This window comes from Juglans regia, chromosome 4 (genome assembly GCF_001411555.2).
Source record: "Juglans regia cultivar Chandler chromosome 4, Walnut 2.0, whole genome shotgun sequence".
NCBI lineage: Eukaryota > Viridiplantae > Streptophyta > Magnoliopsida > Fagales > Juglandaceae > Juglans > Juglans regia.
Window position 1 is genome coordinate 14,230,498 of NC_049904.1, and position 26,670 is coordinate 14,257,167.

General features: G+C 37.8%; 1 pseudogene; it reads left to right on the top strand.

Annotated features, from left to right (window-relative positions):
- Positions 1-2,822: 2,822 nt before the first annotated feature.
- LOC108992524 lies at positions 2,823-22,032 on the top strand (annotated as a pseudogene).
- Positions 22,033-26,670: the final 4,638 nt, after the last annotated feature.

Here is a 26,670-nt window from a genome sequence, read left to right on the forward strand (position 1 = left end):
TAGTTTAGAAACAAAATGCAAAATAGCTCATGTCTATACCAGTCATGTTAGAAAATATTTTATTTTTAAATAGAATCTCATGAGTAGAGCAGAACAAATAGCTAAGATAGCTCAAATATCTTTTCATAACAAAACATGCATATTTTCAAAAATCAACCTCAACCCATTTTATTTTTATGAAAATCCAGCATAGGAACCCCGCTTACCTGGACGACTTAGCTTTTTAGAATTTCTTTAAAAATGTCGAGTCAACTATAAATCATCACCTATAAAAATAATCACGTAATTTCCGTAAGTTTTCAATCAATCATGGATTTCGATATTTAAGCCTAAGCTTCTTAAATAACCTATTTTAATTCCTTAAAACTTAAAACTTTCATAATCCCAAATTATATCCTCACTTCCTAAAATCACCAATATCCAACATAACCCACGTCAAACTCAAAACACCAATATTTAAATCCAAAACAACCAACAAATCTCATAGCATAAACTAATCACACAAACAACTCCATCATCCAATCCAACCGACCCCCTTACTCCTCAGACTTAGTCCGGCACCACCAACCAATTTACAGTAAATATGAGTTAGCGCGAAAATATATTTAAATCTCAAAAGTTCTTTGGTAAAATACTTACAATGTTATAATATAATTTTTAAAGATCACAAAGGTGCTAGAAGTGGCGGCACAACAACGGAATAGTGCAAAATGCATTGTGGCCGTGGGTCTCGAAAACTCACTTTTGAACGAGGATAAACCAAGACCCGAAATTGGTAGGGAAGGGCTTAGGGATGTCGGTGAAGCCAATGGTGGTGGTGGTGGTTGGCCATGGGTGGTGGCATAGAGGGTGGTTGAAGACTAAAATGTCCAAAACGTAAATGTTGATGAATGTGCTTCACCGATGGCAAATCGGAGCTGGGGTTGAGTGCATTGGGTTGCCAGGAGGTCGATGATGAAGTGGTGAAGAAATGGTAGCCAGTGGTGGCACGACGGCAGCGCGCGAGCACAAGGAACGCCGCGGCTTAGTGTTTCGCGTGGGAGCAAACAGCTGCGCGGGAGGAGCTAAGATTGGAGGGAGGTGGTCGCCGGAGGGTGGGGAAGGCCGTGGGCTAGGTGGTGTCGCCGAACGGAGGCACACGGTGGCGGGCTGGGAGAGGAAGGAAAATGCACAGGGAGAGAGGGGGAATGGCCCAGGGCGCGGGAGAGGAGAAAAGAAATGGAGGGAAAAAGAAAAAGAGGAAGAAAAGAAAAATGAAGGCCGGGAAAGAAATGAGGTCCAATTCTCACATCTTGGATCACAAAAATGATCAAACGAAAAAGATTTCAAAACAACAAGTTAAATAAAATAATTCAAATGTAGTAATTAAATGAAAATAAAATAATTAAACCGGCCAACAATAAACTAATTTAAAATAAAGAGAAATTTAAATGCATAACAATTATTAATATTAAGGAAACATATCAAATTTAATTTTCACAAATTGAAAATCATAAAAATAAACCCACTAAAATCCGACAAATTTAAAACAAGAGAATCAATTTTTAAATTAATAACAAATAATCCTTCAATTAAAAATACACTAAAATACGGGGTGTTACAGCCTCAATGGATGACCCAAACCACATGGTTTATCCTCCAAAATGACTAATCAATGATACAATTGGAGTTCCATTAGAACCTTATAAAAAGCAAGAACTTCTTATTCCCAAGTAATGTAAGATCTCATATACCTTTATCCTTATCATATTGGATATCACATAACAAGTGTAAATAAATGAGAATGACAAGATTTACAATGAAGAACAAGAAGTTTTTATTTAATTTTCTACTTTTGCTACTCAATGGTTGATGACCATGCATAACAATTCCTTGGAAAAACATGCATATATATTGCTTTCGTACAAGAAATATTTACTTAATGGTCAATTTGTAGGGAGACTTGGTGGTGTTATTATAAATTATCTTCCAATTCCTTTCATCGTAATACTAAAATCATATCAGTTTCTTAGATCAGTGCATGATATATCCTTGAACCGATCAATCATGGTTTACACATCATGGCTTACGCCTGCATCAATTGACTGGATTACCAATTTTGATCAAGAGGGTTCAAACAATCATATAATGAAACATAATAAAGTTGAACCGATCGATCGAGAAATCTGATCATATATCCTTCATGTACATGCATGCATGTAGATATATACGATTCACATATATATGCTGGCATCACATATGCTGATGAAACTAGGCCAAAAGATGGCATCCCTTTCTTCAATTAATTAAGGCCATGTCACTAGAAGATCGAGATTTGTTTATTTCAACAATTATTTATGATTTCTTTGTCCTAGCTAGCTAGCTAGGATCAAGTATTAATTATTATTAGCCGTACGTTCAATACTAACTCTGATATCGGCCTCCTAGCTAGCTTCCACTTAATATCATTCCCCTTTTGCTAATATATATGGAAACAATGACTTGTTTGACTTTATAATATTGTTTGCTCGTTGACGGAATAAAACATATATCAACTTGCCCATCTCAATCAAAAGAAAGTTGACTTGCATTTGACTATATAAGTATAACTAAGACGTGTTCCAGGACCTCGAGTAAGCTAATTAATTTCCCTTTATATAAATATATATATATATATATATATATATCTACGGATCAAAACATTATCACATGAAAAGTTAAAAACCTTTTTTTACTGAATTCTATGACACTACGTGCGAAGCAATAGTCGCTTTAACGATTTATAGGGTTTTGAGGTCTCTGCAAGTCGAAATATTGAGCTATATACGTACGTACAGCTATAGATGGTGAAGACTAATTCAGAGGGTAATGAAAAAATGCCCGCGAGAAGAGGCTCATGGAGTCCTGAAGAAGACCAGAAGTTGAAAGCCTATATTAAGCGATATGGCATTTGGAATTGGTGTCGGATGCCAGAAGCTGCCGGTAGGAAACAGATTATAAACCTTCAATCTCGATTATAACGTCTTTGTGATCATTCATGCATGGTGTGTAACGCCCCGTCCCCGAGGGTCCGGAGAATTAATTCATGTCACCAAAAAATCATTTTTCCATCCACATAGTACATATTCTAATTTTTCTCTATCGTACAAAATACTCATTATATAATTCATAACAAATACTCCTGTATAATTATTCTAAGACAATACAAAGTCTTAATATAAAAATCAATCTCCCAACAAATATTATCATCAGAGCACAACAAGTTTACTGAATAAAAATCCTCAATACTCATATAAACCTTCTATGTTTAAACCATCATTCTTAATTCCTCTCACCCATGCTCCATAGTCTTGATCCTCAACTGGAACATTCAAATCATCTGAAAAATATTGTGGAGATAAGGGGTAAGTTATTAACAACTCAGTAAGCAGAGTACATATGCTAGTATGTAAACATGAGCATTTTCAGAAAGTTCAGTATGCAGAAACAAAATATTTTATTTTTATATGCAGATATCAGAAAAACGTGTTATCAGAAAATCAGAGTGACTTTTCAATCTTTTCATACTCAAAATCAACTATTCATATTTAAAGATCCGTTTCATATTAAAAAACGCTTTGGCATAACATAACTGAATATCTTCATCTTATCATATCATATCGTATCATATCATATACCATGTTTAACCCCCGTGGTAGGGTTGTGCCATCCCCGGTGGTCAAACTAGGTAGTGTCATATGGGGAACTTCCCATTTTTCAATCAAGGAGCCCCAAATGTGCACACAGAAAAGAACACGTAAAAAGACCACTTTGTTTCCAAAGTGGGTGCACTCATATCATATCATATCATGTTGGTACCAACCATATCACGTGAACCAGTATCATCATATATATTAGAACCATATTCAGAATCAGATTCAGAACAGATAAGTATGCGAAAGTATTATCATATCAAAACACATGCGAAATATATTCATATCATTCCATTTGATCAAAAATAGATCCAAATCATTCCATATCACATGCATAAAAATCTCGATATTCATTTGCATATTTTAGAAACATGTCAAATATTGCTCATGTCTACACTATTCATGTCAAAAATATTTATTTTCTCTTTCATACATATCTCATGAGTGAATGCAAAACATATACTGAGATTGTTTTTCACATTTTCTTTTTAAAACAACGTGAACATTTTTTTTACAAACTAACCTCAGCTCATTTCTTTTTATGCAAATCTAGCATAGGAACCCCGCTTATCTGGACGACTTGGCTTTTCAGAATTTTCCTAAAAAAATGTTGAGTCTACTATAAATCGTCACCTATAAAAATAATCACACAATTTCTATAAGTTTCCAATCAATCACGTATTTCGATATTTAAGCCCAAGTGTAACACCCAGACCCAATCATGCTCAAATTTTATTTTATTTTTTATTTGTTTATTTTTTAGTTCATTTTATTTTATGTTAGTTTCTTCGCACGTTATTTTTTTTTCTTCTTCCTTCCGCACGTTTCATTCTTTCTGTCAATTTTCATTTTCCCCTTAAGTTTCCCTCTCGTCCACGGCATGCATGATCACACACGTCTCTAACGTATTTTTTTTTTATCCACTCCATACACACGCAGGGCTCAGTTTTCTTTTGCACGCACGTCTCCCTCATCCTCTAGGGTTTTCAATCACGTATACACACATACATTTATACCTCATACTTGTAGAAACTCTCATAATAGGACTGTTGCAGACTGTCTTGCTTGCACCTCCACACCACTTTAACTCCCTCTTTCCACTGCCATCAGTACCTTCACATCCAACCGCCAGCCTTGGGCTGCCTAGCCGCTTCAGTTTTTCTTTATTTTTCTTTTCTTTCGGTTTACCACTACCACCGCACCACACCTTCAGGTAACCACAACCCAGCCGCTACCACCAGCGTCCTTCCTATAGCAGCAACCCACGGATCAGACTCAACGCTACCGTCGCGCCCCGCCCTAAGCCATCGTTCAACCCATTGTTGAAACCTCTGTTTTTGTCCCCGAAAATAGAGCAAATTTTATTTTCTGTTTGCTGCTGTTCGACGCAAACCAGCTGAGCGCCGCTGCCGCCGCCGCCAACCTCTTCCACGACATCGCCACAGCACAACGAATATCATTGGGGGCTGCACTCCATCCAAGTTCGTCGATCTCCTCTCGGTAAGCTACCCCCGAACTCAACCCTCCTCTCCGTCCCTCTTCGTCTCTCTCTCTCTCTCGCTCATCTTTCTTCCATTCTCTTTCTCAATCTCAGTGCTCTGCCGCCGCGTGGACCACCTTCGACCTCCACCCAGCACTGTCGTTGCATCTCTCGTTCTATTCTCGGTGACGATTAATTATTGTTCGACATTTTTGAGGAATTTCGAAAAAGCTAAGAAGTTCAGGTAAGCAGGGTTCCTATGCTAGACTTTGCATTAAAATAAAATGAGTTGAGGTTATTTTTGGAAAATATGCATGTTTTGTTATGAAAAGAAATTTGAACTACCTTAGTTATTTGTTCTGCATTACATATGAGATTCTGCCTAAGAGGAAAGTATTTTCTGTCATGACTGGTGTAGATATGAGCTTATTTTTGACATTCAGTTTCTGAATTTTGAAAAAGAGAGCGAATATGAAATTTGTGCATAAATTATCTTGTGATATTATTTTGTTCTGTTCTGAAGATTTTGTTCAGTACTCTGTTTGGATAAGACGTGATTTCTAAAAACCTTTGGCATGACTCGCTGATTCTGAATTTGATTCTGTTTCCGCTCTGTTCAGTTACGGCTCTGCCACGGGTGATAATAGTGGATATGGCCCAACCATGGATTACAATAGTGGAGACTGCCCAACCACGGGTTATAATAGTGGATACGGCCCAACCACGGGTAATAATAGTGGATAGGGCCTTGCCACGGGTTATAGTAGTGGTATCTGTTTTGAGTGCACACCTTGGTGACAGAGTGATTTATGTTCTGCTTGGCTATCCACAGATGCACAACCCTACCACGGGGGTTATACATGGCCTCTGTTCTAATATGATGTTCTGATGATGATGATGATCATTTATGCTATGCCAAAGAATACTTTTGACTAAAATTATTTCTAAATCTTCGCTCTGATATTTTGATAACATGTTTTGCTTCCGCACTCTGAAAATGAAAATATTTTGTTCTGCATTCTGATTTCTGTTAATGCTCATGTTTATACACTAGTATATGTCCTCTGCTTACTGAGTTGTTGATAACTCACCCCTTATCTCCATATATTTTTCAGATAATTTTGATGGTTCAGCTGGAGAACAAGAGTAGAAAGTTTAGCAAGGTGTGATGATCGTAGTGAAATAAATGCCTGAGGGTACAAATGCTTATTTGAGGGTCGTAATTAGTAAATTGATTTATTTTTCAGGTATTTGATTTGATGAGTTGAGGATGTCTTCGAGTTTTTGGAGAATTTCTAATTTATGTTGTTGGGGATTTCTTTATTGTCACCATGGAGGAACTTAGATTTTTGGATTGATTAAGTGGATTAATATTTTATGGGATTTTTTGGATTTTATAGTTGTGTTATTTAAGTTAATTTTAAGTATTAAGCGCTGACTCTCCGGACCTCCGGGAACGGGGCGTTACAGTTGGTATCAGAGCCATGTTTGAATTCTGCATACTATAAACCTTGGAGGTTTAGATATCTGTGGGTTTACAAAGTAATTTCAGAGTTGAGGTGTAGAATTTTAAAGAATAAGAGACGATTATGTGGATAGTTAAGGTTTTAGATTTTGCAAGACTTTGTTATTTTGTTTTGAGATTTCAGGTTTAGGGATTTTATATCCAACATGCTTAATTTGTGGAATATAGGAGATGATATTTATAAAGATTAATTTAAGGTTTAGACTTTGAGGTTTAGATTCTAAGATGTAAGGCAGTTTAGAACGATGTCGGGCTTACAATTATATAGGGTAGGAAAGACTATATGAGTTGATTAAAGACTATTTGATTCATCTATTTTTTTTTTTACTTGTTTTTAAATATTTTAGTTGGTATTTATGTTTTACATGTTTTGTTTTCTTTCCCTAGAACGTTTAACTGAGTTTAAGATCCCAGGATGGCTGCTCGTTGTCGAGTTCGAAATCTTGGAGATTTGAATGGAAACAACAATGAGACTGCACGTTCGAGCAATTTAATCGCACTCATCCACCCACCTTTGATGGAAGAGCCGATTCCAATACAGCTGAGGATTGGATTCAGGACATCGAAGAGATATTCAATGTTTTGGAGTGCACCGATCAACAGAAAGTTCATTTTGCAACTTTTAAATTGATCAGAGAAGCGAAGAGATGGTGGAACTTTGAGTGTAACGCCCCGTCCCCGAGGGTCCGGAGAGTTAACTCATGTCACTTAAAAATCATTTTCCTTCCACATAGTACATACTCTAATTTTTCTCTATCGCACAAAATACTCATATATTTACATCAATTACTCCAGAATAACTATTCTAAGACAATACAAAGTCTTAATATAAACATCAATCTCCCAACAAATCACATCATCAGTGCACAACAAGCTTACTGAATGAAAATCCTCAATACCCATATAAACCTTCTATGCTTAAACCATCATTCTTAAGTCTTCTCACCCATGCTCTATATCCTTGATCCTCAACTGAAACATTCAAATCATCTGAAAAATATTGTGGAGATAAGGGGTGAGTTACCAACAACTCAGTAAGCAGAGAACATATACTAGTATGTAAACATGAGCCTTTTCAGAAAATTCAGTATGCAGAAACAAAAACATTTTATTTTTATACGCAGATCTCAGAAAAATGTGTTATCAGAAAATCAGAGCGACTTTTCAATCTTTTCTTACTCAAAATCAACAATTCATATTTAAGGATCCATTTCACACTCAAAAACGCTTTGGCATAACATAACTGAACATCTTCATCTTATTATATCATATCATATACCATGTTTAACCCCCGTGGTAGGGTTGTGCTATCCCCGGTGGCCAAACCAGGCAGTGTTATGTGGTGAACTTCCCCTTTTTCAACCTAGGAGCCCCGAGTGTGCACATAGAAAAGAACACGTAAAAAGACCACTTTGTTTCCAAAGTGGGTGCACTCATATCATATCATGGTGGTACCAACCATATCACGTGAACCAGTATCATCATATCAGAACCATATCCAGAACAGATAATTATGCCAAAGTTTTATCACATCCATATCATATCAAAACACGTGCAAAACATATTCATATCATTTCCATTTTATCAAAAACAGATCCAAATCATTTCATATCACATGCATAAAAATCTCAATGATATCATATTCGCTCTTTTGCATATTTCAAAAACATTTCAAATATTGCTCATGTCTACACAATGCATGTCAGAAAATATTTTCTCTTTTTTGTACAGGTTTCATGAGTGATGCAAATAAACGACCGAAGTTGATTTTTCTGAAGTTTTCATTTCATCACAAAATATGCAAAGTTTTTAAAAAGTCAACCTCAATCTCAATAATCCGTATAAAAACCTAGTATAGGAACCCTGCTTACTTGGACGACTTAACTTTTCCAGAATTTTCCTCAAATATGTCGAGTCGACTATAAATTGTCACCTATAAAGATAATCACGTAATTTCCGTAAGTTTCCAATCAATCACGTATTTCGATATTTAAGCCTAAACTTAAAAAATAACCTATTTTAATTTCTCAAAACTTAAAACTCTCATAATTCCAAAAATATATCATCACTTTCTAAAATCATCAATATCCACCATAACCTAAGTCAAACTCAAAACACCAATATTTAAACACGAAACTGTCAATAAATCTCACACCATAAACCAATCACTCAAACAACTTCATAATCCAATCCAATCGACCTCCTTACTCCTCGGACTCAGTCCGGCACAACCAACCAATTCACAATAAATATGAGTTAGTGCGAAAATACATTTAAATCTCAAAAATTCTTTGGGAAAATACTTATAATGCTATAATGTAATTTTTAAAAGATCACGAAGGTACTAGAAGCGGTAACGCAATAACAAAATAGTGCCAAATGCACTGTGGCCGTGGGTCTCAAAAACTCACTTTTGAACGGGTGCAAACGAAGACCCGAGATTGATAGGGTAGGGCTTAGGGATGTCAGTGAAGCTACTGGTGGTGGTGGTTGGCCGTGAGTGGCGGTGCAAATGGTGGTTGAAGTGAAAAATACCCAAAACGAAAATGTAGATGAATGTGCTTCACCGGTGACGGATCGGAGGTGGGGTTTGGTCCAATGGGTTGCTAGGAGGTCGATGATGATGTGGTGAGAAGATGGTGGCCGGAGGTGGCGTGACGGTGGTGCAAGGTGTGCCGCGGCTTGGTGTGGTGCGTGGGGGCTATCGGCGGCGAGTTAGGGGCTGAAATCACAGGGGGTGATCGTCGGTCGAAGGGGAGGTGAGAGGGAGGGGCGGTGTCGGTCACTGCCGACGCACAGCGGCGGGCTGGGGGACGACGCACGGATGGAGAGAAGAGAGAGGGAGAGACGTGCGGCACGCGGGAGAGGAGAGGAGAAAAAGAAAAGAAAAAGAAGGAAAATAAGAAAATAAGAAAAAGAAAAGAGGAAAGAGAAAATGTAGGGAAAGAAATGAGGTCCAATTCTCATATCTTGGGTCACAAAAATGATCCAACGGAAACGATTTTAAAACAGCAAGTAAAATAAAATAATTCAAACGTAATAATTAAAATGAAAATAAATAATTAAACCCAATAATAAGCTAATTTAATATGAAAAACAATTTAAATGTATTACAATAATCAATTATAAGAAAGCACTTCAGAATAATTTTCACAAAATTAAAATCATAAAAATAAACCCACTAAAAATCCAACCATGTTTAAAACAAGAGAATAAAATTTTAAATTAATAACAAATAATTTTTCAATTAAAAATACACTACAATACGGGGTGTTATATTGAGAGAGCCATCAGAGAAGCTGGTGGAACTAGAGAAGTGAGATGGCCTCACTTTAAGCAAAACTTCTTCGACCGCTTCTTTCCGAAAGCAGACCGGGAAGCTAGAGCCTGAGAGTTTACTAACTTGGTGCAAAGGACCATGACGGTACGCCAGTATGCTGCAAAATTTGCAGAGTTGTCACGATTCGCCTCATATTTGATTCTAGATGAGGAGAAGAAAGCTCGGAGGTTTGAAAAGGGTTTAAATCACCGGATCTACGAACGGGTTATGGTTTTACAAATTCAAAACTTTTTAGACTTGGTACATAAAGCGATGCTAGTGGAACAGAATCTTAAGAGAAGTGTTGAGTTGCAGGAACAGAGAAAGAGAGCTACTCCACATGGATCCTCTAGTATGGATCAAGGGCCATGGAAGAAGAGAAATGATGGGAGAAGCTCGGGACAAAAGCAAATGCAAGGTTATCAATCTAATAACCGGTGCAAGTTTTGTAACCACATACACACTGGGGAGTGTAGAAAGGAAAATGGGTCATGTTTCCGATGTGGAAGGACTGGTCATTTCATCAGAGGATGCCCATTACTGACAGACGACAAGAATAAGTCCAACACACCTCCAGGTCCCCGACAAATGACACAGGGAAACAATCAACGTAGAATGGGACCAGCTAGAGTGTTTGCATTGACAGCTGAAGATGCTGAGGGTGACAACAATGAGATCACAGGTACCTCACTCTACTTTCTCCTTGAAATTTTTTTTTTCTCTTTAATTGAGTCGAGATTAGTTATGCTTGTATGGATTTGTTCTAATATGATAGCTTAGAATATTTAAGTTTGGTTGGGAGTAGATTTTCTAAGGATTTGAAATTTGTGAATCGAGGTTATTTAGGACTTAAGCTTGGAACTATTGATTATATGATTTTGTTTTAGGAGTTCTCTGTTAGTTAGTTGTGAAGAAAAAAAAGAAAAAAGTGTGCGGACTGGTTAAATGTGGAGGTTAATTCTTTTCCAATGTATGAGATTCAATGTTTTTAGGACTATAAGTTATTAGAGTAAGCAGCGGAAGCGTGGTTATAGTGATATGATAATTTGAAAGTTTATTTCATTATTTTTATTGAGGTTTTATATTAGGTGGAGATGTTGGAATTTATTTATTTATTTATTTTGGTCTTTAATTGCATTTTGGAGGTTTATATTCTAGACTTGAAAAGGCAGTGTGTGCGAACCTGTATGGCTAGGGAAATATCGGAGAATACGATCGACAATATTGGAGGGTTAGAATTTGGAATATTAGGTTCAACAAATTTTGGATTATTAATTAAGTTCGACAATATGATTGACGTTTGGGGAAGGCATTGGATGTTTGTAGCGGATGAATATTTGGACGTTACTTTAGGTGTAAAAAATTTCGAGGATGAAATTTTTTTAAGGGGGGGAGAATGTAACACCCGGACCCAATCATGCTCAAATTTTATTTTATTTTTTATTTGTTTATTTTTTTAGTTCATTTTATTTTATGTTAGTTTCTTCGCACATTATTTTTTTTTTCTTCTTCCTTCCGCACATTTCATTCTTTCCGTTTATTTTCTTTGTCCCCTTAAGTTTCCCTCTCGTCCACGACATGCATGATCACACACGTCTCTAACGTATTTTTTTTTATCCACTCCATACACACGCACGACTCAGTTTTCTTTTGCACGCACGTCTCCCTAATTCTCTAGGGTTTTCAATCACGTATACACACATACATTTATACCTCCTGCTTGTAGAAACTCTCATAATAGGATTGCCGCAGACTGTCTTGCTTGCACCTCCACACCACTTTAACTCCCTCTCTCCACTGCCGTCAGCACCTTCACATCCAACCGCCAACCTTGGGCTGCCTAGCCGCTTCCGTTTTTCTTTTTTTTTTCTTTTCTCTCGGTTTACCACTGCCACCGCACCACACCTTCAGGTAACCACAACCCAGCCGCTGCCACCAGCGTCCTTCCCATAGCAGCAACCCACGGATCAGACTCAACGCTACCGTCGTGCCCTGCCCTAAGCCATCGTTCAACCCCATTGTTGAAACCTCTGTTTTTGTCCTTGAAAACAGAGCAAATTTTCTTTAATGTTTGCAGCTGTTCGACGCAAACCAGCCGAGCGCCGCCGCCGCCAACCTCTTCGACGACATCACCACCGCATAGTGAGTATCGTTGGGTGCTGCACTCCATCCAAGTTCGTGACTCTCCTCTCGGTAAGCTACCCCCGAACTCAACTCTCCTCTCCGTCTCTCTCTCCCTCTCTCTCTCTCTCTCTCTCTCTCTCTCTCTCTCGCTCATCTTTCTTCCTCTCTCTCTCTCAATCTCAGTGATCTGCAGCTGCGTGGACCACCTTCGACCTCCGCCCAGCACTTCCGTTGCGTCTCTCGTTCTCTTCTCGGTGACGATTAATTATTGTTCGACATTTTTGAGGAATTTCGAAAAAACTAAAAAGTTCACGTAAGCGGGGTTCCTATGATAGACTTTGCATTAAAATAAAATGAGCTGAGGTTATTTTTGGAAAATATGCATGTTTTGTTATGAAAAGAAATTTGAACTACCTCTGTTATTTGTTCTGCATTACTCATGAGATTCTGCCTAAGAGGAAAGTATTTTCTGTCATGACTGGTGTAGACATGAGCTTATTTTTGACATTTTGTTTCTGAACTTTGAAAAGGAGTGTGAATATGAAATTTGTGCATAAATTATGTTGTAATATGATTTTGTTCTATTCTGAAGATTTTGTTCAGTACTCTGTTTGGATAAGACATGATTTCTGAAAACTTTTGGCATGACTTGCTGATTCTGAATTTGATTCTGTTTCCGTTCTGTTCAGTTACGGCCCTGCCACGGGTGATAATAGTGGCATGCTGCCCAACCACGGATTACAATAGTGGATACGGCCCAACCACGGGTTATAATAGTAGATACGGCCCAACCACGGGTTACAATAGTGGATCTGGCCCAACCACAGGTTATAATAGTGGATACGGCCCAACCACGGGTAATAATAGTGGATACAGCCCTGCCATGGGTTATAGTAGTGGTCTCTGTTTTGAGTGCAAACCTTGGTGACAGAGTGATTTATATTCTGCTTGGCTATCCGCAGATGCACAACCCTACCACGGGGGTTATACATGGCCTCTGTTCTGATATGATGTTCTGATGATGATGATGATCATTTATGCTATGCCAAAGAATACTTATGACTAAAATTATTTCTAAATCTTCGCTCTGATATTTTGATAACATGTTTTGCTTCCGCATTCTAAAAATGAAAATTTTTTGTTCTGCATTCTGATTTCTGTTAATGCTCATGTTTATATCTTGTATATATCCTCTGCTTACTGAGTTATTAATAACTCACCCCTTATCTTCATATATTTTTCAGATAATTTTGATGGTTCAGCTGGAGAACAAGAGTAGAAAGTTTAGCAAGGTGTGATGATCGTAGTGGAATAAGTGCCTAAGGGTACAAATACTTATTTTGAGGGTCGTAGCTAGTAAACTGATTTATTTTTCGGGTTTTTGATTTGATGAGTTGAGGATGTCTTCGAGTTTTTGGAGAATTTCTAATTTATGTTATTGGGGATTTCTTTATTGTCACCAAGGAGGAACTTAGATTTTTGGATTGATTAAGTGGATTAATATTTTATGGGATTTTCTGGATTTTATAGTTGTGTTATTTAAGTTAATTTTAATTATTAAGAGCTAACTCTCCAGACCTCCGAGAACGGGGCATTGCACTAAATTTCTAAAATAACCTATTTTAAATCCTCAAAACTTAAAACCCTCACAATCCCAGAATATATCATCACTTTCTAAAATCATCAATATCTATCATAACCAACGTCAAACTCAATACACCAATATTTCAACCCGAAGCAACCAACAAATCTCACATCATAAACCAATCACACAAACAACTCCATAATCCAATCCAACCGACCCCCTTACTCCTTGGACTCAGTCCAGCATAACCAACCAATTCACAATAAATATGAATTAGGGTGAAAATTCATTTAAATCTCAAAAGTTCTTTAGGAAAATACTTACAATGTTATAATATAATTTTTTAAAGATCACGGAGGTGCAAGAAGTGGCATCACAGCCACAAAATAGTGCCAAATGCACTGGCCGTGGGTCTCAAAAACCCATTTTTTAACTGGTACAAAGGAAGACCCGAGATTGCTAGGGAAGGGCTTAGGGATGTCGCAGAAGCTAGTGGTGGTGGTGGTGGTGGTTGGCCATGGGTGGTGGTGGTTGGCCATGGGTGACGGCGTGGGCGGCATTTGACGGCCAAATTGCTCAAATCGGAGATGGAGATAAACGGGCTTCATAGGTGGCAGATCGGAGCCAAGGATGGGTGCATTAGGTAGCTGGGAGGTCGAGGATGGTGTGGTGAAAAGGTGGTGGCAAGCAGTGGCGCGACGGCGGAGCGCGAGCACCAAAACCCATGTGGCTTGAAGCCACGCATGGGGGAGTTTCGCGGCAGTGGAGGGGTTGAAAACACAGGAGTGGGGTCGCCGGTGGGTGGGGAAGGAGGTGGGCTGGGCAGTGAGGCACACGGCGGCGCACGGCGGTGGCTAGGTGGAGGAGAAGCAATGCACGGGGAGGGAGGGAGAGAAGGCCTTCGCGTGCTGGAAGAGCAGGGGAGAAATATGGAGAAAAAAGAAAAAGAAGGAAAAGAAAAAGAGGAGAGAAAAAAAAAGGGAAAAATAAAAAGCGAGGGAAAGAAATGAGGTCCAATCCTCACATATTGGGTCAACAAATGATCTAACGAAAATTATTTCAAAACAACAAGTTAAATAAAATAATTTAAACGCGGTGAATAGCTTACATAAAATAATAATAAAATCTAACAATAAATTAGTTTAAAATAAAGATTATTTTATATAATGAACAATAATTAATAACAATAAAACATATTGAATTTAAATTTCATAGTTAAAAGTCATAAAATAATATAACGTAAATCATTTAAAATTTAAAATAAGTCCATAATCTTAAGAAATGTAATAGTTACTTAATGAAAAAAGTACACGTAAATACGGGGTATTACATGGTGTTTATACTTTGATTAACCTAATGTTTCTTGCTTTTCTTTTAGGTTTGGCACGATCTGGGAAAAGTTGCAGGCTCCGTTGGGTGAATTACCTCTGGCCTGACTGCATTAAGCGAGGAAACTTCAGCCAGGAAGACGAGGAAACCATACTCAAGTGGCATGAGCTGCTGGGAAACTGGTAAGTAAAGTACATTACAACTTCTATATGGAAGATTTGCCGGTGATCGGAAAATAGTGTTCTTTAAATGCACATATGTTGTTGCTATTCCATAAAGCAAAATTCATATTTACGAGGAAAACATTGTTTTTAATCAATTTATTTGATGGGATTTGGATTCAGGTCATGAATGGATATAATTTGGAACAAGTGGTATTGCAAGAAGAAAAAACCTATCTTTTCTCTTTCGTTTTCCACGAGTACTTCAAAGTTAAAATGCTAGCTTATTCTTATTGTAACACCCCGTATTTTAGTGTATTTTTAATTGAAAAATTATTTGTTATTAATTTAAAAATTTATTCTCTTGTTTTAAAATTGGTTGGATTTTTAGTGGGTTTATTTTTATGATTTTAATTTTGTGAAAATTATTTTGAAGTGCTTTCTTATAATTGATTATTGTAATACATTTAAATTATTTTTTTCAAATTTAATTAACTTATTGTTGGGTTTAATTATTTATTTTCTTTTTAATCACTACGTTTGAATTATTTTATTTTACTTGTTGTTTTGAAATCATTTCTGTTGGATCATTTTTGTGACCCAAGATGTGGGGATTGGACCTCATTTCTTTCCCTACATTGTTTCTTTCCTCTTTTCTTTTCTTCCTCTTTTCTTTTCTTCCTTTTTCTTTTTCTTCTTTTCTTTTCTCTTTTTTTTTTCTCTTCTTTCTTCCTGGTTCTCCTGCGCGCCCCCCTCCCTCTCTCTCCATCCGTTCCTTCGTCCACCCAGCCCCGCCGCCTCTCGCCGCCGTGCAAGACACCGCCCGGCCCACCGTCCTCCCCAGCCACCGGATACCACCCCTTGTAATCTCAGCCGCTGTTAGCTCCCACGCGCATCACCAAGCCGCGGCACTCCTTGCGCCGCTGCACCGCCACCGGCCACCATCTTCTCACCACATCATCCTCGATCTCCTAGCAACCCAATGGACCCAACCCCACCTCCGATCTGTCATCGGTGAAGCCCCACTATCCACATTTTCGTTTTGGGTATTTTAGCCTTCGACCGCCCTCTACGCCGCCACCCACGGCCAACCACCACCACCACTAGCTTCACCGACATCCCTAAGCCCTACCCTATCAATCTCGGGTCTTTGTTTTGACCCGTTCAAAAGTGGGTTTTTGAGACCCACGGCCACAGTGCATTTGGCACTGTTTTGTTGCTGCGTTGCTGCTTCTAGCACCTCCGTGATCTTTCAAAAATTATATTATAGCATTGTAAGTATTTTTTTCCAAAGAACTTTTGAGATTTAAATGTATTTCTGTGCTAATTCATATTTACTGTGAATTTGTTGGTTGTGCCGGAATGAGTCCGAGGAGTAAGGGGGTCGGTTGGATTTGATGATGGAGTTGTTTGTGTGAGATTGGTTTATGCTATGAAATTTGTTGGCTGTTTCGGGTTTAAATATTGGTGTTTTGAGTTTGACGTTGGTCATGGTGAATATTGGTGATTTTTAGGAAGTGATGATATATTTTGAGATTACGAGGGTTTTAAATTTTGAGATATTAAAATAGGTTATTTTAGAAGTTTAGGATTAAATATCGAAATCTGTGATTGATTGAAAACTTACGGAAATTATGTGATTATTTTTATAGGTGATGATTTATTTTCGACTCGACATTTTTGAAGAAAATTCTGAAAAGCTAAGTTGTCCAGATAAGCGGGGTTCCTATGCTAGGTTTTATACAAGTTAATAAGACTGAGGTTGATTTTATGAAAACTTGCATATTTTGTGATATGATGAAAACTTGTGAAAACAAAGATCAACCTCGGTCGTTTATCTGCATTATTCATCAAATCTGTATGAAAAAGGAAAATATGTTCTGACATGCATTGTGTAGACATGAGCTAAATTCTATCATGTGTTTTTCTGAAATCTGAAAAATGGAGCGATATTGAGAATATAGAAAATTGTGCATTTATTTAGAAAGATGTTCTGGCTTTTGTTGTCAGTGTGTGTAAACTGTCTGATTCTATTTTGGTACTCTGTATTATTTTGATATAACATCTGAAAACCTTTGGCATGGTGTACTGGTATTTGTATCTGACTCTGTCTCTGCTCTGCTCTGTTATGCTCTGCTCTGTTTGGGTTGGTACCAACTTCTCTGTCTCTGAGTTCACCCACTTTGGAAACAAAGTGGTGGTTTTATTGTGGTCTTTCCTGTGTGCACACTCGGGATTCCGAGAAGAATAAAGGAAAGATTTCACCTCTGTATCTGCCTGGTTTGGCCACTGGGGTTAGCACAACCCTATCACGGGGGTGAAACATGGTCTCTGCTCTGTGTGATGCTCTGGTTTGATCTGATGATGATACTCAATTTATGTTATGCCAAAGTATTATGGGTTTTACGAGTCTTAAAACCATTGCTCTGTTACTTTTGAAAATATGTTCTGTTTTGCATGATAACTCTGGAAAATATTTTGTTCTGCATGCTATACTTTGTAAATGCTCATGTTTGCACGCTAGCATATGTCCTCTACTTACTGAGTTGTTGATAACTCACCTCCTATCTTCATAATATTTTTCAGATGATGTGAAGAGTCCAACTAAGGACCTGGATTAGATTGGTGAGCATGATTAGGCTGTGAGAGGATGTTAGAAGAAGGAATTCTGATGTCCTTTAGTTTTAATGTCTTTTAAGATTTAATTATATCTTGGGCTTGGATTTAGTAAGACTTTTGAAGTTATTAGTTTGGTTTGTTATGACTACAGGGAGATTTTGGACTCCTTAGTTTATTTTGCTGCAGTAATGACTTTGTAGAGTTTCAATGTGGTTATTTAGAGTACTTGAGATTGAGTTTTGCTAATAAAGTTTTGGAGTTTTATTTTAGTTGTGTTGGGAAACATGTTCTTAATTGACAGGTAGTAATTCTCCAGGCCAACCGGGTTTGGGGCGTTACACCTGTGCATGTTTTAGCAGACGAATGTATGGTATGTTCAGTCTTTTCAATAGAGTTATCACTGCATCGCTCTCATTTGGGTGGGACTAAACACCAACATACAAAGCTCAACAAAATCAAATGGAACATTAGCTGTACAAACCTCAAACTATACACATCAAAGAAAAAGAACTTGCATTATTAAAGTTCTATCGCCAAAGAATCAGACTCAAATTTAAATCTCTATGGCAGGAATCTTTAACTTTAGACATAAAAGCAATCCATCCAACATAGCTCTAATTTCACAAATTATAATCCTTTTATGAGATGGTAAGGATGCGATTTGGGGTCTACTATTAGAAAATCGAGGGTTGTAGATCAGCTACAATTTCGCTTCTATTTTCGTAATATGAATTCAGATAGTATTAAAAGCAAGATTTTATAAGCATGCCATGATGACAGGCAAAGGTGGTTGAGCTCTCTCTCTCTCTCTCTTCATAGTACGTACTAGGTGAAAGGCAAAAGCTTTAATTTTAGACTTCTGTTAAACCCAGATGTTGAAGATACTTTAGAATCATTTTTAGAGGATCTAATAGTAAAGAAAGTAAAACCCGGCGGATTATCTTCTAAATTACAGTACTTGAGTATTGTAATGTCCTTATTGTGTTCAATTTATTTCAGATGGTCTGCAGTTGCTGCAAAGCTTCCCGGAAGAACTGACAATGAAATAAAAAATTACTGGCACGCGCACTTGAAAAAGCGCAGTAAGATCAACACTTCGTCATCAACGACTATATCAGAAATGGTGAAATCGTCTGTGGTTGAAGTTAACAAGAACGATTCTTCCATGATTCAAGATCTCCTACTTTGCGATGCCCCAGTTTTGCCAAACATGGATGCCATTAAAGGTATACCGATGTCAACACAAATGCCCATTAATGATCTCTTTTCTTCACGCGGCACTGATCCAGTTGTTGAAATTGTTAGAAGCCAACATAGAGAGGAGAATTTTAGTGTAAAACCCAGTTCATTGCTAGCCCCGTGTACGTGGATAACGTTTCTAGTTTCAGTCTCAAGTTCACGCCATATTTCCTTTTTCATGCACGTCCATCCGTTCCTCCTCTTTAGGTTTTATCTATTTTCCATTTATAGCGGCCTATATATATGTTATGCTTTTCTCAACCCTATATTCTTTGCCGCTGCCCTCTCATTCACGCCTCAGCCATCCAAATGCTTCTGAACATCCATTTCCCTCTGTGAACCTTAGTCCAGAACCGCACCACCACGCATCAAGCCATCGTGTCTCCGTAAAACACCAAACCGAAGGGCTCGGTTTGCACCTAGTAAACCGCCACCCCAAATCGTTCGGTCATCACTCTCCACTGTGAAACTCGGTCCAAACCTCACCACCGTGCCCAACCATGCAGAGCTGCCACCCAACGCTCGTAGCCTCTGTTGCAAGCCCCGAAATACTCTAGTTTAGTTGTCTAAAACAGAGCAGCGTCCAAGCCGCTGCAGTCACGCTCCATCGAGAGCTCCACCACGCAGTGGCCCCATAGAAACTGCCGGCGAGGACCTTCCATCACCCCAGTCCGCCGCACGCCGCCTCAGTCCCCCGGTAAGCTCACCATTTCTAGTTTATTGGTTCTTCCCACTCTGTCTCTACCTCATTTTTCTCTCACCGTGCGTCTCGCTCTCATTCTCGCCGTCCAACGCAGGTAACCCCACCGCCGTACACCTCCGTTGCACTCCAGTCGCACCACCGTAGCTCCTCCAGCTAGCCCAGCGCGCTTTGCCCCTCCACGCATACACATGGTTTGGTCGTAGCTCCTACATTCCTCTGTTTGTTTCCTTGTCATTTTGTTAACTTTAAATTGTTGTGTATATATATATATGTTTATATAGATATTCAAAAGCCCTTGTATAGTCGGTCAAAAAAAAAAATTCATTATTATCTACAAGTTACAAGTTTCATCACTGTGTTTTAAACCTTTAATGTGTATTTGTAAATTCTAAGTTTCCATGTTTACAGAAATGATTTTTAGTAAGTTAAAATTTATTTTTAGTAAAGTTTCTTTTAAAGGTAAATCATAACGTGGTAATTTATTGTGATCTAGTTTATTAAATAATTGTTGTTATATAATTTAAAATATTTTGGTGTGATTATTCTATTTGGTATTAAATTTGTTATTTTGATTCTTCAATAATAAATAATTTAGAATTTAATATTTTAGTCAAAGGTCAAGTTGGACACTAAAGGGTTTGAGAAATGATGATATTTTAGAGATTGGAAATTTAAGTTTTTGAGAAATTAAAATAGGTTATTCCAATATTTTAGGCTTAAATATCGAAGTACGTGATCGACTGAAAATTTACGAAAATTACGTGATTATTTTATAGGTGACGATTAACTTTTGTTCGGCACTTTCAAGGAAATTTTTGAAAAGCTAAGAAGCCCAGGTAAGCGGGGTTCCTATGCTATATTTGCATAACAAGAAATGAACTGAGGTTGGTTTGTAAAAATGTGCATGTTGTTTTAAAAAAAAAAGTGAAAAACAACCTTAGTATATGTTTTGCATTCACTCATGAGATACGTATGAAAGAGAAAAGAAATGTTTTGACATGAAATGTGTAGACATGAGCAATATTTGACATGTTTTTGAAATGTGCTAAAGAGCGAATACGATATATGCGAATTTTTGTACATGTGATATGAAATATCTTGGAACTGTTATTGATCAAATGGAAATAATATGAATATGTTTTCTCACGTGTTTTGATATGATATGGATATGATAAACATTTGGCATACTTATCTGTTTTGAATCTGATTCTAAATATGGTTCTGATATGATGATACTGGTTCTCTTGATATGGTTGGTACCAACATGATATGATATGAGTGCACCCACTTTGGAAACAAAGTGGTCTTTTTACGTGTTCTTTCCTGTGTACACACTCGGGGCTTCGAGATTGAAAAATGGGAAGTTCACCATATGACACTGCCTGGTTTGGCCACCGGGGATAGCACAACCCTACCACGGGGGTTAAACATGGTACATGATATGATATGATAAGATGAAGATGTTCAGTTATGTTGTGCCAAAGCGTTTTTGAATATGAACGGATCTTTAAATATGAATAGTTGATTTTGAGTATGAAAAGATTGAAAAGTCGCTCTGATTTTCTGATAACATGTTTTTCTGAGATCTGCATATAAAAATAAAATGTTTTGTTTCTGCATACTGAACTTTCTGAAAATGCTCATGTTTACATACTAGTATATGTTCTCTACTTACTGAGTTATGGATAACTCACCCCCTTATCTTATATTTTTTAGATGACATTGATTGTCCAGCCGGGGGTCAGGATTATAAATTGGAGCTTGTCTATATATGGATAGAAAGTTGAGTTCCATTATTAGTAGAAGGGTACAACTTGAGTAATTGAAGTACTTGGAGTTGCTTGGACCTATTGAGATTTTAAAGATGTATCGTTCTGTTTTCATTGAGATTATTGGAAAAATTGTGGACCCTTTTGGTTTATGTTATTTTTGAAATGATGACTTATGGAGTTTGTATTGTGGTTATTTGGATAATATAAGATTGTGTGCTATTTATGAAATTGTTGGAGTTTTAGGTGCTTGGAGAGACAGGTTGGTAAGTGACAGGTAGTAATTCTCCGACCATTCCAGGTACGGGGTGTTACATTTAGTTTATCTGAAACATCTGATCAAAATGTCCACAGTATATGGGACTAGCCATTTTCGTTTCAGGACATGTGCATGCTAGAAACAGATCGCCCTGGATTTATGGACATTCTAGCTACTGCGCTGTGGCTCCAAGAGCCCACGTATCCATATGTTTACCCTGATACTGGCTATAATTTATGGATCGATTGATCAATGCAGAAATACATGGGATGTGATGTGTATCTTTCAAGTGTTCTTTTGAGCTAGTGGTACTCCGCGTGTATCTTGTCTTCAAATACATTCGATGTTTAGTTTGTAAACAAGCAATATGCATTTAATTTGGATAATCAGTAGTACGTAGTAATTTAATTTCTTGAGTACAATACAACTTTTAATAAACAACGAATGGGGAAAAGCGACAAACATGTTCGAGATGTGCTAATATTGTGCAGAAAAGTTGTACAACATTTGCCCATCTTCTCAATAGAGCCCCTGAAAATAAGAGCTGGTCGAACACATAATGTCGTCCAGGACATCCAGAGCCAGAGGGAATGGTTCCGATGCTTAAGTTAGCCAGACGATTAGATCACACTAAAAAGAATGGGGTATGACTGCTCCTTGGACATTGACATCGAAAGTCCCACACGGTATAAGTTTTTATTTTTTGAGGCCTCCTCGACAAGGTTTCAAAGACATCGACAAATCAAGGAGATTAATTCCCTCCATGCACACAGGGTTCATCCTTGACTGAGGCCTCTCGGCCGCAAGTAAGGGCGCTTGAGCATGCGGAGGCTAAATCCGATCCTTTGGCAGTGTTGGAATAGAGGAACAGAACAAAAGAAAATTATGAAAACAGAGGAGAACTTTCAACCAACAACTTGTTTGATTGATTCTAATTGTTCTGACGTATGCAATAAACCAAATACAACTTATAAGCATTCTTGAAACTAACAGCAATTAATGACATGTTTTTTCCAAAGCAAAATATTAATTGTGTTGGCTAAAAATAACAAAAAGCTAATAATAGAGTTTATTGAAAAACTGCATCAGCATCAATGTGCAGCAGCTTCAATACTCCTCCTTGATGCATTTTTCTGAAACTCCAAGCATCATACGCAGCTTCTAAAATTTGTCTCTAGGAAGTGCCCTTCGTAAAAATATCAGCCATTTGTTCTTCTGACTTTCAGATCTTAAGCTCAATTTCTCCTTTAGCAGCAACTTCTCTTAGATAGTGATACTTGATTGCAATGTGCTTAGTTCGGCTATGATAAACTGGATTCTTGGCCATTGCAATTGCTGACTTATTATCACAGTAAATCTCCACTGGAAATTGTTGTTTTGCTCCCATATCTTCAAGGATCCTACTCAGCCAAATGGCTTCATTGACAGCTACAGCAGCAGCAACATACTCTGCTTCAGCTGTTGATTGAACCACTGACCCTTGTTTCTTCGAGCTCCATGAGAAAACACCTAATCCCAGATTGAAACAAAATCTTGAAGTGCTCTTCATATCATCAATCGAACCAGCCCAATCACTGTCCCTATATCCAATTAATTTTGAATAAGAATACGACTTATACAAAATGCCATACTTCAATGTGCCTTGAACGTATCTCAGTACCCATTTTGCAGAACCAAAATGGATTTGACTGGGATTTTGCATGAACCTGGAAAGCAAAATTGTGGCAAACATGAGATCAGGTCGTGTAGAAGTAAGATATAACAAGCTTCCAATCAAACTTCTATAGGCAGCATCATATGCCAATTTTCCCCCATCTTCTTTCTTGAACTTTTCATTTGCAATTAGAGGAGTTGCCACTGGTTTGCAATCAGACATATTGAACTTTTTGAGCAAATCTTCAACATGCTTCTTTTGAGAAATGAAAATTCCATCCTCTTGACTTACTTCCATACCAAGAAAGTAATGCATTAATCCCAGATCACTCATTTCAAAAGTCTTCATCATCTCTTGCTTAAAAACTTCAATCATACCTGGATCATTTCCAGTTATGATTAAATCATCAACATATAATGAGACTATGAGCAGATTTTTACCTTTGATTTGAACATAAAGTGTAGGCTCACTCGTACTTTTCTTGAAGCCTTGTTCACAAAAGTAACCATAAATCTTGCTATACCATGCTTGTAACACCCAGGCCAAGCAAGGAATTCGCGTCCGAAATTTTTATGACAAAGCCCACTTGAAATTTGCAATTATTGTTGGAATAGACTACGAGCTCAAATTGTTTATATTATTTTTTATGGAAATCGTATAATTTCTGGGATTTTGCTGAGTAGGTTTAAATCTTTAAATATGTTGGATTAGGTGAAGTTTTTATTGGACTGAAAATTAGTGGGACAAGTTATATATATATATATTTTTTAGAGGTTAGTCGAGATCCAAATTTTTTTTAAGGAATAAAACCCCATCCAAAACGCAAGACGTGAAAATCTTTTTAGTCTCCATGCCATGCACGCCACGCACCCGTTATTTTCATTTCATGCACGTCTCTCCTTCCTGCTTTCGCTAGGGTTTTATTTTTTTGTTTCCTATATATATATATATATTCCAAAGTTAACTTCATAGTTCACGCTCATTCCTCATGATTTTATCGTTCATCTTCAACCCTAGATTAAGTAGCCATCCCGTTGTTGCCGTCTTCCCTGTCTGCCACCATGCACTGCTTTTCGGCCACTCCACATGCAGAAACGATCATAGAACCACCCAGTCGCGGCTCACCTAGCTGCCGCACAAAATCAACCTCCACAAGCCATGACCCACGCCGTCCCAGCATCACCGCAGCCCGGTCCTCACCCACTCAGAAAAAAACACCATCCCCACGTGAAACCTGACGCCACGACCATAGCATGGCCGTGAACCCACATCGAAAAACACCACCATGGAAGCCGCTGCTCTGCCAGTGCACCACCCATGGAGACGCTGCTTAACCATCATCGAGAGCCAAGAACAAACCGAAACTACATTGTAGCCTCCCACGTAGTTGCACCCTCACGACTTCCTTGCAACCCACAGCCTCTGTTACATCCAGCAGCCTCGCCACCCCGAAGACAAGCCAACCTCGTCACTGCTTCTCCCATAGATCACCACCATGCTCAGTTCACACGAAATCGTAAGTACCTCTATTTCGGTGTTCAAAAACAGAGTATCTTTGTCTCAAATACCCACTACCCTTAAGCCACTACCCACACAGCCGCATAAGACGTCGTTGACAGTAGAAGTCGCTAGAGGACAAGCCTCCACTGTTGGATGCTGCCCCGGGTGACCCCAGTTCGCCGCACATGGCCTCAAGTTCCCCCGTAAGCTCACGCCATTTCTGGTGGGTTCCTCTGTTTTCTCTCGGTCTCTCCCTCATTCCCTCACCGTGTGTCTCTCTCTCTCACTCACCTATCCCTTTCTTTCTCTCGTGTTCAGCCCAACTCGACGACACCTCCGTTGCACTCCAGTCGCGCCACCGTAGCTCTTCCAACTAGCCATCGCGCCTTGCCCCTCCACGCATACTCTCGATTTAGTCGTAAGTCATTGCCGCTGCACTTTGTTTCTTTTGTTTTTCATGTTGCTGACTATATATATATATATATATATATGGGTAAGTCTGTAACCTAATAGAATAAGAGTAATAACTGTTATGCCCACTGATCATGTTTTCAAATGATGAAGAATTTCGTAAGCTATTGCATAGTTTATCTAATAAATAAATAAATTTACATTGTTACCTTTGAGATTACAAGTTTCATTATTGTGTTTTAAACCTTTAATAAGTATTTGTAAACTTTAAAATTTTCCATGTTTACATAAATGATTTTGATAAGTTGCTTTTTTTAAGAGACTGATATTTTAATGGAATATTTATCATATAAATGTTGATGAATTTTTGAAGTGAAAATCTTATTTTGAATCCTTTTAAAAGAATATTTTTTATTTAAACAAAAGTATGATTATCTATTTATAATGACTTCAATATAGTTATGTTATTTTAGTTTTATAAATTATAGTAAGATCTCAATCGTAAATAAGTTAGAATTTAATGTTTTAGTCGGAGTTATTATGTTGGATATTTATGAGTTTAGAAAGCGATGTTGCTATGTTAGGAATAATGAGAATTTTGGATTTGAGGAATTAAAAATAGATTATTTTAGAAGTTTTAGGCTTGAATATCGAAATACGAGATTGATTGGAAATTTATGAAAGTTTGATGTGATTATCTTATAGGTGACGATTATTTTTTGTTCGGCATTGTTGAGGAAATTTTTGAAAAGCTAAGAAGTCAAAGTAAGCAGGGTTCCTATGCTAGGCTTTACACGAATAATTGAGACTGAGGTTGATTTTCTGAAAACTTTGCATATTTTGTGATGAAATGAGAACTTGGGAAAAACAAAACCAACCTTGGTTGTTGATTTGCATACTCATGAAATCTGTGTGGAAAAGGAGAATTATTTTCTGACATACATTGTGTAGACATGAGCTAAATTTTGTTATGATGTCTCTGAAATCTGAAACAGAGCGATATTTGAGAGTTCTAAAAAATTGTGCATTTATTTAGAAAGATGCTCCGACTTTTGTTTTCAGTGTAGAGGGAATGATCTAATTATGTTTTGGCACTCTGTTTTATTTTGATATGGCATCTAAAAACCTTTGGCATGGTGTACTGATTTTGTATCTGACTCTGTCTCTGCTCTGCTCTGTTATGCTCTACTCTGTTTGGGTTGGTATCAACTTCTCTATCTCTGAGTGCACCCACTTTGGAAACAAAGTGGTTTTATTGTGGTCTTTCCTGTGTGCACACTCGGGGCTCCGAGAAGAATAAGGGAAAGATTTTACCTCTGTCT